The sequence below is a fragment of the Lactuca sativa genome, chromosome 3, assembly GCF_002870075.4.
Source record: "Lactuca sativa cultivar Salinas chromosome 3, Lsat_Salinas_v11, whole genome shotgun sequence".
NCBI classification, from domain to species: Eukaryota; Viridiplantae; Streptophyta; class Magnoliopsida; order Asterales; family Asteraceae; genus Lactuca; species Lactuca sativa.
The window spans coordinates 196,971,269-196,981,993 of NC_056625.2; the positions used below are offsets into that span (position 1 = coordinate 196,971,269).

The 10,725-nt window shown below is 39.6% G+C and overlaps 1 non-coding gene across 1 annotated transcript; it reads right to left on the reverse strand.

Annotated features, from left to right (window-relative positions):
• Nucleotides 1-8,023: 8,023 nt before the first annotated feature.
• Nucleotides 8,024-8,130, reverse strand: LOC111879835 (small nucleolar RNA R71). The gene has a single exon (XR_002846247.1). It is a non-coding gene; the product is annotated as a small nucleolar RNA R71 (small nucleolar RNA).
• Between the last annotated feature and the right edge of the window lie 2,595 nt (nucleotides 8,131-10,725).

The window sequence follows — 10,725 nt, forward strand, 5'->3', positions numbered from 1 at the left end:
ACCAAGGCTCTAATACCAACTTGAAACGACCCAAAAATATGATCCAAAAATTTAATTTTTAATTTAAATAAAACAGTACTCTAACATCATCCATACATCCCAAATAAACAAAAGTATCAAATAACATAATATCAGAGTAAAATGTCAAATATGAAATCCATGAGGTGTATGCAATATAGAAATCCCAAGCTCTTCCCCTTGGAGCTAGAAGTACCTGAAACATAAACTGAAAACCGTAAGCATAAAGTTTAGTGAGTTTCCCCAAGATACCGCATACCAAAATTCATAGCATATAATGGCCTCGCCCTATCTCGCATAACGGGCCCTGCCCAATAAGTATAACGGGCCCCGCCCTAACTCGCATAACGGGCCCCACCATATACAAATCATATAGTAACTGATAACATACAGGATAATCATCGGGACCTACTTAGTAAACATACAAGCACAAACACATACTAGTGTCACACAGATAGTGAGTATTCTAATCGATCTTATCATGGGTCGCATTGGTGCCTTCGACGCGCTATACATGGTGAGGGAACTCACCTTGCAATGTTGAATGAACTGAATAATCCCTGGCTGCTGATCCTACAACTCCCCAAGCTATCAAATGACAAATAAAAACCAATTAATATTTGGGATCTAAATCACACAAAGTCCCCATTCGGGGTAAAATCTAATGTCACAATCTAATGAGCCTAGAAGTCAAATAATTCATCAAGGCCCAAATATGGCCCAACTTAAAATTAGGTTCAATCCCTTCTCATGGGCCTTAGCCCAAGGGCCAAAACTCCAAAAAAAAAAAATATGGCACAAACTAAACCCTAACCTTCTAAGTCCAAAATGAGGCCCAAACCTAAAGCCCAAAATAAGGCCCAAACATAAAGCCCAATATGAAATACCACCTGACTGAGTATTCGAGGCGTACTAGCTTATACGCTAAGCATACTGGCTTGAGGGTTTGTACACCCAACGTACTCTTCTAGATCAACCATCTTCTAAATTTAGCTCTTAACCCATTAAGACTTCGCTCTAGAATGCAGATCTGACCTCCTTAAGCTAGATTATCACGTAAAGTTGCTAACTTTACGTCCATGAATGGCTATATGAAGCTCTAAAGCTCAACAAGGACTTAATAAGAGACTTAATGAATGCATGAGGCCCTTTACTCCTTAACGTTGGCACCTTTATGCCAAAAGAGCCCATGATAACCTTAGATTTGAAATCATAAGTCCTTAGGATGTCTTAACTCAATAATCCACCCAACAATGGCCAAAAACATGAAAACTCATCCCAAAAAGAGATCTAAGTAACTAGAACTCAAGATGAGAACTTGATACCTCAAAAGCTTTGCAAAAAGGGTGGTGATTCTAGATCCAAGGCCTTCTCTCCAAGCTTAGCAACCTCAAGATCTTCTAACTCCTTCAAAATGCACAAAATGAACACCAAACTTTCTTCAAATGCTCAAATTCTTAACAATGGAGGCTAGAACTTGTTATAGGGTTTTGGAGGCTTTAAAGGTTGAATATGAGGCAAACCCTAGAGAATAAGGAGGATTATATAGGGTGCAAGACCCTCAATTAGGGTTTCATTAATGTCCATGTACGCCCAACGTGCGCATACATACGCCCAATGTACATGACCTAGGTCCCGACTCGCCATTAGTATGCTAAGCATAACAAGTAGCACGCCCACGAAATGGCTACTCAACCAGTACGCCAAGCATACCAAGTGGTACACCCCGCGTACTACTTCATGTACCAAAATGCATAATTTGAAAATACAAGGGTCATAAGGTACAAACCTGGCACAAGTGTTACATAAAATGATCGAGCTTATTCGCAAGTTAGATAGAGATTGCTGACGGCCTAGAACCGTCAAAAGAGTTATGGAGATCATCGACACCCTAAGTTGGACTTTTAGGTTGGAGATTTGGTGCTCCTGAAGGTATCACCCTGGAAGGGTGTCAGCCAATTCAGGAAGCAAAGCAAGTTGGGCCCTAGGTTTAGTGGCTCTTTTAGACTGTTAGCCTATGTAGGTAAGGTGGCATACCATTTGGTTCTACTTGAAGAGTTGATTCAGATTCATGACACCTTCCATGTTTCCTAATTGAGGAAGTATATAGCCGATGAGACAGTTGTGGTACCCTTGGAAGACATTCAGGTCGATGATCGTTTAAATTACATCGAGAGGTCAATGATGATACTGTGGTAAATACCATAAGGAATAAGGTAGTGAACCTTGTCATGGTTCCGTGGTAGCACCGAAAGGGCTTAGAGTGGACATGGGAGCCCAAGGCTAAGATGCTTTAGCATTACCCTGATTTTTTCATGAAGCTTACTTCGAAGACGAAGTTAGATTCTAGTGGGGGAGATTTGTAACACCCATTGCTAGGTACTTCCATTTTCAACCTTCATGTTGTTTAATTTACAGTTTGGCCACTTACGCTGCGCATACTACCCTTGCATACTAGGCATAAGTCAGCGAATGAGTCAAGGCGGAGCAGGGAGTATGTTGGGCATACATGTGGGTATGCTGGGCATACTCGTACAGTTCCTAAACCTTAAATTTTAGGGTTTTGATCCTTATTTTATTTCCTTATATCCCCGTAGACATCCTATCATCCAACCTCCATTCCTTCTAAACCCTATAAAAAAATCCTAGGTTGTGTATGAGATATTTAAAGTTTTGAAAGTGATTCTTGAGTGTTTGGTGCTAGAAGGAATATCATTTAAGTGGTGGTGGTGCATTCTAGCTTGTAGATCTAGAAACTTCATCTTCTTGTGCACCATTTCAATGTATAAACTTCAAACCTTGGTACTTATGTTATTAATCTTGTTTTGTATGGTATTATGTTTCTTTTGTCCTAAGATTTGGATCCTTGTGAGTATGGAGTACTCTAGGGCTTTTGAGCTATCCTTTTAGATGTCTTAGAGTTTAGTGATTCATAAAAATGCTAACTTGACTTTATCGTTTACCCCATACAAGTGTTTAATTTGGAGCTTTTGGTGATGTTGAAGTTAGGGTTTTTAAGGTTAAGCTCTCTTTAGCCATGCAAAGGCTTAAAGTCAGAGGCATTAAAGATTAAGACGTTCTTTATGGGACAGATCTATGTTTGGAACGTGTGTCCGAATGATTAAGATGTTAATAAGGGAGTATAGAGATTTGCATACATATGCTGAGTGTAAGCCTGGGTACGCCTATCGTAGCCAGATTCGACCCTATCCGTCCTATCTTGCGTTGACTATGACCACTCGTGTCTTAGATGGATTGTGAGGGGTTTTGATGGGTGCAAATCAGTCCTTTACTCTATGCGTTGACTAGACTTGTCTTGGTTTAGTAACATGTGTGGGAAACATCTTAATTATTAATTAAGGTTAACCGGTATATTTAATTAGGCGGAGACTAGTGTCGGCAGTCCTTATGTGAGATCTGTCAGTTGTCAGTACCCGGTGAGTCTCCTCATTTATTCTTACCTATATGGTAGAATAGCTATATATATATATATATATATATATATATATATATATATATATATATATATATATATATATATGTGTGTGTGTGTGTAAGTGTGTGTGTGATGACCAACTGGGTCTGAGTGCAATTAATGTGTTTGTGTTTGCTTCATATGTGTTGTGTCTTCGGGTAGTCTCCCAGGTTGCTGATAACCTACAAGGCATGATGGTTGTCCACTGAGACTTCGGGTAGTCGCTAGGGTTGTTGATAACCTATAGCTGATTATTTTGTAATGTATTGTATATGGGTCGGCATTGTGGTCGTAGACCCACCGCTACTGGAAGGTAACACGCCTCAAAGTAACTGCTGATCAATGCGGGAACTGACCGTCTTCTGCTGCTGCTGCTTCGGAAATCCTCCGGCTATAATTCCCACAAACCCTTAGTTAAACACTGCTAACTGACCTCAGGATAAAATGACCATTTACCCTAACCAAACAAGAGTCAAAGTCAAAGTCAACTTGCAGTTGACCTGACTCGTCGAGTTGGCTTGCCAACTCGCCGAGTCCTTATCCCTTTGTCTAACCATAAACCCGTCTCTACTCGTCGAGTAAAGCATTGATTCGACGAGTTTTCCTTCTAAACCAAAGGCCAATAGTCCTTCATCCTACTCGCCGATTTGATTCAACAACTCGCCGAGTTCATCTTCATCCGAAGAATACTCTATGCTGAGACTCACCGAGTCTGTTCTTGAGGCAAGAAGATTTCCTTGAACTCACCGAGTCATGGCATTGACTCGCCGAGTTACTTCATGAGTAAGTCTGGCTTCCAACCCACTGAGTCACACCCCATGACTCACTATTCCAACCCGCAACACGAAAAGGGGGAAAACTCGGGGACTCGCGACTCGACTCGCCGAGTCTGCCACATGCAAATACTATAAACCCGATTTTGCTTTGAATCTAGCTCATGCCAACTTTATGTGTAAATAAACACCAATGAAGGTTTTAGGGCTCAAAATGCACCAAAAGAGTAGATCTAGGGCATTCATGCAATATGGCTCCATAAAGGCAGTAGATCCAAGCTCCTGGAGCTCAAACATGCCTAGATCTAGAGGCTAAACAACTTATTACATACCCTAATACACAATCAAGCTTGGGGAAAGGCTCAAGAAGGACTTTCATGGAGCTATAAGGGACTATAAGCATGAAAACAGATGGAAACTGAGTTATACCTCAAGGAAATCACTAAGATAACACAAGGATGCATGGCCTCCTTCTTCTATTCTTGATTTACTCCCCTTCCCTCACAAAGTCTTCAAGAAAACACACCAAAATGCTTCAATCTCAATAGGAACAAGAGAGCTCTGAGGGTGAAGGGGGCGAGCTTGGGGGTGGATAAGAGGGTTTAAATAGGGTGCGAACCCTTGAAATTTAGGGTTTCATCAGACAGCTGGGACTCGCCGAGTCCAGAATGTGGACTCACCGAGTCGCCAACTTAAACGTGCTCCCAAACCCGTCTCCACTCGGCGAGTCGGGCCTACAACTCGCTGAGTCCATGGCTAAAAATGTAAAATACTTAGATAAATTTTACGTACCAGGAACCAGGTGCTACAATATAATTTTAATACATGTGTGCTCTTTGTAATGTAATAGACACCAAAAATGAATGATAAAAGGCGAGTCTTGTTGTGCTCTGTCTCCTCAAAAACCTATCACCGGTACCTGTCTACTAATGACCTGAGAATACAAGTTATTTTGAAAACATAGATCAGCATTTAAGCTGGTGAATTCATAAGTATTTTAATGTCTTTGATTTATAAAACCGTAAGGAAAAAACTTGTAAATGTTTGATGATACAGTTCGTATAAGTGTGAAAACCCTAGGAAATCCTATATTTCCTACTAGTATAAAATGTAGTCTTCTACCAAGACCCGACTGTTTTGTATGTTTGTTTCTTGTAAAAGTGTGTAATTTTCCCATTTGTAACTATTATTATCAAAATATAGTCTACTTCATTGTTTATCTGAATGTGTCACAAAGTAAAAGTAATAGGTAACATTATATAAACATGTAAGCATTATCCTTTGGTACTAGGATAAACACGGCAGAGTAACTTGTCGAATAGTATTAACCATAGACATTTGTCGATGTGCATTTTCCCTCTGTAGCTAACAGCTAGCTGTGATATGTGCATAATTAGTTCATATTAAGTATATATTTTTATTCATTTATTAGCTAAATTATTGCATTTTATGGACAAAAGGTACTTAAAAGTGTTTGAATTATGTTTTCAGTCCAAAAATGAAGCTCGGAAGCGAAAGGAAGCGGGAGAAACAGTTAGAAGTTCGAGAATGGAACAAAGAAAAAAGACATTGAAAAAAGCACCTACTCGGCGAGTAAGGGCGACTACTCGGCGAGTCCGATCGTAGAATCGAGAAGATAAAGACTTGGGATCCCAGAGAGTTATCACAATACGGGGAATGTGAGATGGACTCGACGAGTCGCCACCTGACTCGACGAGTCGATTCGTATATATAAAGATAACTTCACAGAACGATATGGAGGAATTCTGGGACGATTCAGAAGAGCTTTGCTGCGATTAAGAAGTCACAAAACCCTAGAAGACGAAGTCATAAGCTAGAATTCAACCCCGAAGGAGAATTGAGGCAAATTTCATCATTCCATTTAATCTTTCGTTTTGTCATTATGATTAAACAATTAGACTCTGTTTGTTTGCTGTTATTTACTTCAATTATGAGCTAAAACCTTTAGACTTCTGTTTGGGGATACAAAATTGATAATATGGTTTGATTGTTGGTAGGATTAATTCTAACTTGGTGAATTTTGTTATTTTAGCTTGCTAAAGAACCTTGTGTGTGAATAATAATTAATTTTCTGTTAATAGGGAGATAATTGATTAGCATGAACATCTATTGATTATCAATCTCATATGCTTTGTGATCACTACTGTCATATGTCTAGGATTAATGAATATGAAACTAGATTTAATAAGAAAATTGAGTAAGTTCATGTGCAAGCTTGTGAAATGACCATCAAACAAGAAGTTAATTAAAAGACTAAATTAGTTAACTATTGCAAGTCTAACTTAACCCGAATAATTAATCTAGTAAATTTAATTAAATTAGACAACTGGCTACTATTTAAGTTAGTTTATTTGCTAAGGATTAGTGTAGTGAATGCGAATCTAATCACTTGAATCAGTAACCAACAAAAGAATTAATCCATTGCACCATTACCATGAAATCAACCATAAGATCAATTGAGTTGAACTAAACAAAAGTTCCTTTCTGATTATTGAATCTAGTCAATTCTTTGTTTTCTTGTTTTTAAATTAGTAATAGTTAACAAGTTTCTAGTCTTGTAAAACTAGAGAAAATCCCTACTTATTAATTAATTTAGATAAAATTAGTTTTTAGTTTTAATTTGCCGTTCCCTGTGTTCGATACCCTACTTATCCAACTATATCACAATTGATAGGTTTGCTACCTTTTGTGTGTTATTTGATAATTAAAAGTAGGTTTAAAACTAAGTGAGTTTGCACACATCAAGTTTCTGGCGCCGTTGCCGGGGAACGGTTTTAAAATTAGCATTAAATTCTAGTTTAATCGATCCTTTGTGTGGGATTTATCTTGCACAAAGTTATTTAAAAAGTAATTCAGTAAGTAGAATTAGTTTCAATAAAATTCCGTTTTTAGAATAACTAGAAAACCGTTTTTAGAATTAGCATTAAATTTTTTTTTGTTTTTGTCTTGAACTCGCCGAGTGCATTTGGGCAGACTCGGCGAGTACCTTGCTATTTCAGCTTTAATTTTTTATTTCGTTTTTTGTTCTTTTTACGCGTTTTTTTGTTTTGTTTACAGTTATTTCATGACCCGAGGATCTGATACACCTTTGGTCCCTGCTTTTGAAGACCCAGAATCCGCACTAAGAAGGAGCAAAGGCAAAACCATTGGAGAATCCACTTCTTCAAAGAACTCACCACTCAAAAACTTAAAGTCCGTTTTCAACAAGAAGAGGAGCAGCAAAACAGGAGCATCCAGTGTCTCGTTGACAATTGAAGACCCAATTCAAGAAGATATCGAGTACGAGACCGAGGAAGAAGAAGAACCCACATACGAGCACGACTCCGGATTAGAAGACGATTTAGCAATCCCTATGGCTAATATCGATGAAATCCCCATGGGGGAATGGAAGAAGAGGATGCGCGATGACACCGGGCCGGGACTTGTGCAGCCCGCAATTCCCACGACCGCTACTTTCGAACTAAAAGGCCATATTCCCTCTCAACTCAAGGAAATTCCTTTTTACGGGAAGGATCACGAAGACGCCTACAAGCACTTGGACGAAGTAAATGATGTGGCCGACTACTTCAATATACCGAATGTTCCACGCGAGACCCAGCTTCTTCGCATGCTTCCAGTCATGTTTAAAGGGGCTACAAAAGATTGGCTAAAGTCACTTCCTCCCGGATCGGTCACCACATGGGCCAAAATGAAAGAAGAATTCATAGACCATTTTTGCCTGCCCTCCAAAATAGCCAAGCTAAAGAAAGCCATTGCCAACTTCGAGCAACAACCCAGAGAATCTCTTTATGAAGCTTGGGAAAGGTACAAGAGCTTGCTTAGAAATTGCCCACACCATGACCTTAATAGCCAACAAGAGGTCTCCATTTTCTATGATGGAGTCAATGTAACGACAAGGCAATTGCTCGATTCCCAAGTCCCGCTCACGAAGAAGGCGCCCCCGGTAATTAAGGAGTTAATCGAAGAATTCTCTAAGCACTCTATAGAATACCACAATCCAAGAAACGAAGTAAGTCGAGGAGTAGTGAACTCAACAAATGATAGCATGGCGGCGGTGATAGCTAAGCTTGATAGTCTTGATAGAAGAATGAAAAAAATGGATCAAACAATCCATGCTATTAGGGTGGGATGTGAAAATTGTAGAGGTCCCCATCTCACAAAGGATTGTGATTTGGATGAGAATGGAAATAAGAAAGCTCAAGTCTTCTATTCAAGTGGCGATCGATACGACGAAAATTGGCGAAAACCTAAGAAGGAATGGCTCCCATACGAAGAGTATAAGAAGGCTAAGGAGGAAAAATACAAGTAGGAGGAGAGGGGACTATATCAAAAGGAAGAACCGGTAGAAAAGAAAATCGATTTAGAAGAATTATTCACTAGATTCATAGCCGCATCCGAAAAGAGACACAGTGATCACGATGCTGCAATACACGAGACCAGAAATATGCTAAGGAATCAGCAGGCATCCATTCTCAACATTGAGAAACAGCTAGGACAGCTTGCGCATCAAGTGAATGATAGAAGACCGGGTCAACTTCCAAGTAACACCGAACCCAATCCAAGAATGGAGAATGTCAGTGTAATAACCTCCAGCAAGGAAGATATATTCACATATGCACTGAGAATCTCTAAGAGGAAGGCAGAAAAGGTAGAAGAAGCGGCTCCAGCAAAACCAGATTCAACTCGCCGAGTCACTCCATTGGACTCGATGAGTCCATGCGTAAATGACAAAACTTTCAGTCCTTTAAAGCCATATAATCCTCCTCTGCCATACCCAATCAAAGCCACGCCTACGGAAAAAGTTGAAGCATATAGAACCTTCATGAAGCATGTTAAAGCCCTACAAGTTAATGTGCCATTTGTGGAAACGATGCTCCAGACACCCAAATACTTCAATTTGCTAAATGCTCTTTTTGCTGTTAGGAAAGATTTGGCTGAAGTCGCGGAGATACTATTGAGTGAGCTACCCGAAAAGAAGGGCGATCCGGGGAATATCATATTCACCCAAGCATTGACCGACTCGGGAGCAAGCATCAATCTGATGCCTTTCTCTTTATTTAAGTGGTTGAATTTACCGGAGCCAAGACCGGTAAATATGAAGATCCATTTGGCAGACAAGACAATAATTCATCCACAAGGCGTTTGTGAGGATCTCCTTATTAAAGTCGACAAGTTTATATTTCTGATAGACTTCGTAGTTGTTGATATGGAAGAAGACTCCGAAATTCGAATTATTTTGGGGAGGTCATTCCTAAACACCGCTTGTGCTTTAACTGATGTATGTGAGTCTACATTAAAGTTGAGGGTGGGTGACGAGTCCGTAATATTTAAAGCTATACCAGAAGCCAAGCAAGAAGAAGAAAGAAAAGAAAAGATCTAACTTATCCATTTGGATGATGAGATATTACAAAAAGAACTTGCACATTTGCAAAAAGAAGATCCAAGCAAGTTTCTGCTACATTCTGGAGAAGATGGAGATGTTAACAAGGACTTGGAGGAGTTAGAAAAACTACTGGAAGGAGCCGACTCAGAAAACAACCAAGAAATGATGGAATACGATGAGACTCGCCGAGTCACTTTACTGGACTCGACGAGTCCAGTCGAATTTGATAACAACTTGGACGATTTAGATCTGCTTGTTGCTGGTTCTCTGCATATTCTGGATTAGGATATTTTTCATGATTCTTTAGAAGAACAAACAGCAGGAGGAGAAACGGAAACGGAAGTTCAACACGCCAATGTAGCATGTCTTGATGCAATCCCGCTTGAAGATGGGGTGAGCACAGAAAAAGAGGAGGAGGCAAAGGAAAGGAAGGTGGAAGCTGATCAACCATTCATTACCAAACCTAGAGCACAAACTTTCGCAAAATACGAAGTAATTAAGTTTAAAGAAAAGGAGGTGCAAGAGAAGGTGAAAAAGAATGGGGGTGAAGAAGAAGAAGAAGAGAAAAAGGGAAGCCCAAGCATTTGAGGATGATGCTGTGAAAAAGAAGAGAGATGAATTAAAAAGGGCTTATAAAAAGAAAATTCACGCTTACAAGACAAAGTACAAACCACAAAAGATTAGGCGTGCATTCCCGATACTGGAAGATGACGAGACGTAGATGGGAAGGAGTCCATCTAACGACGTCTTAAAAAGAAGCGCTTGGTGGGAGGCAACCCTTTATTTAGAGTTTGCTTTCTTTTACCTTTTTAGTTTTGTTTGGATTTTCTTTTTCGTTTTTAGAATTTTAATCTTCCAATTCGTCGGACATGTCTGCTTGAGAGTGTGCATGGACTAAGTGTGGGGTGAAATGATTTTTTTTTAAATAAATGACAAAATTTTAAATTTTTTTTATTTGGAAGAGACTCGCCGAGTCTGACCATGACTCGACGAGTCCATATAGATTTTAGAAAAAAATGGCATCGCGACCAGACTCGCCGAGTCTGACCCTGACT